The sequence below is a fragment of the Penaeus monodon genome, chromosome 35, assembly GCF_015228065.2.
Source record: "Penaeus monodon isolate SGIC_2016 chromosome 35, NSTDA_Pmon_1, whole genome shotgun sequence".
NCBI lineage: Eukaryota > Metazoa > Arthropoda > Malacostraca > Decapoda > Penaeidae > Penaeus > Penaeus monodon.
Genome location: NC_051420.1, coordinates 12,113,033 through 12,115,476, shown reverse-complemented (window position 1 = coordinate 12,115,476; position 2,444 = coordinate 12,113,033).

Here is a 2,444-nt window from a genome sequence, read left to right as displayed (position 1 = left end):
CAGTTATTGATTGACAAAACAATCCTGAAGGATTGCAGGAAAGGGCACACTAATCTGGCTATGGCGTGGATAGACTATAAGAAAGCTTATGACTTCGTTCCCCATAGTTGGATTAGTGAGTGCAGGGAAAAATGTTTGGAATAGCTGGTAACGTGAGAGAGTTTTTGCAAAGAAGCATGGTGCAGTGGAAGTTGTCCTTAACTTCTAATGGAGAGGAACTCGGCGAGGTGGATGTTAAAAGAGGGATATTCCAAGGGGATAGTTTGTCACCATTGTTATTTGTCTTGAGCATGATCCCATTATCTCATTACTCAGAAAGGTAAATATATGCTATGAGTGGGGAAAAGGAGTAAAACTTAATCACCTACTCTTTATGGATGATTTAAAAACTATATTCCAAGAGTGAAGAACAGATAGACTCCCTAATACAGACTACTCACATTTTTAGTACTGATATGGGCATGGAATTTGGAATCAAGAAATGTGGGTTCTAGTCCTAAAAAGGGGGAAAGTTTGTAAAGATTGAGGGCATAGAATTACCGAATGATGAGATAATAAAAGAAGTTGAACAAGAAGGATATTCTTATCTGGGTGTTGTGGAATTAGAAAGGGAAGGAGAATGAAATGAAAGAGAAAACAATGAAGGAGTATAAGCGACGGCTGGGGTTTAAATTCTAAAGTCCAAGTTGAATGGAAAAACAAAAGTAACTGCAATTAATACCTGGGCAGTAGCAATATTCAGATATGGAGCAGGAATAATAAGCTGGAGAGAGAGTGAACTGAAAAGTATCGACAAAAAGACAAGAAAAAACCTGACAATGCATGGTGCCTGCACCCAAAGAGTGATGTAGACAGACTATATATAAAAAGGGAAGGAAGGAGGTCGTGGCCTTATCAGTGTGGAACAATGTGTAAAAGGAGAAGAAAACAGCTTAGGTTTTTATGTGGCAAACTCAGAAGAGTTTTTTGATAAGAGGTGTGTGTGCATCAGGAACCATACAGACAGAGGAAACAATGGAGAAAGAAGAATTTCAAAAGGAAAAGGCAGAAGAGCTAAAACAGAAATGGACAGGAAAAGGCAATGCATGGGCAATTCTTTAGAGAGATGCCAGATAAGGTGACCAGGTTAAATTTTGGGGAATGGCTGTCAAGGAGTGATTTGAAGGTTGAAAGGGAAAGCACTCCTATGTGCTGCTCAAGAGCAAGCAATAAGGCCCAAAACTACGTGAAGCATTTATAGATAAGAGCAACGACAGTCCTCTTGTAGAATGTGTGGTAAACGAGGTGAAAGCATACAACATATTGTTTCAGAGTGCGAAAAATTTTACCCCAGAAAGAGTACAAAAGACGTCACGATAACGTGGCAAAAAAGTACACTGGGATTTGTGTAGGAAACATGGGGCTTGAGCATTCAGATAAGTGGTATGAAACCCCCCGGGAGAGTGTTGTTGAGAACGAGGCCGTGAAAATTCTGTGGGATATCAATGTACAATGTGATAACGTAAATTCAGGCAAAAAGACCAGATGTTATAGTAATTCAAAAGGGAAAAAGAAAGGGGCTCTAATAGTTGATATTGCCGTACCTGCAGATACGGGATTGCAGAAAAGAATTAGAGAAGGTAGAAAAGTACCAAGATCGGGAAAAAGGGAAATAAAAAGGTTGTGGAACTGCGTTTGTGCAAAAGTTGTTCCAGTAGTGATTGGTGCCCTCGGAAGCGTTACAAAAGATCTTGAATGCTGGATTGAAAATATGGACTTTGGGGCCTGAGGTTGGAGTACTGCAGAAGACTGCTTTTGGGGACGGCAAAATACTGAGAAAAGTGCTAGAACTTTAAAGGAGAAGGACAACTGTTAGCCTTTAGTCATTTGCTATGACTCGCCTAACAGGAAGAAAAACGGCAATAAGAAAAAGCCCGTGCAGAAATGCTTTAAAATCCCATAAAAAATAATAATAATAATAATAATAATAATAAATAATAAAAATAATAGTAATGAAACAATAATAATAATGAGTGATCATTATGATAATAATAGTAATGATAATGATAATAATGACAATAATTATGATAATGATAGTAATAATAAGAGTAATGATACTGACAATTAATGATAAATTTCAGCGGCTTCAGGACAGCCAAGCTCTCCGTCTTCAAGTTCCCCGCGACGCAGATCCTCAGCTCGTTTCAGCGGTGAGTTCAGCTGTTTGTGTCATTTTATTGTTCTTATGTCTTCAGACTTTATAAGTCTGTAGCCTTTTTTATCTTATTTTTTTCGTCTTTTCAGTGTTTATTTTCTATTATTTTATTATTATTATTATTTTTATTTTAGCCTTCGTATTATTTCTCTTTGATTCAGGCAGTCTATTAGATTTCGCGTTTTGGATTTGTTGAAATTCATATGATAAATTGTTGGTACTGATAAGGGGCATGAACGTATAAGGATTT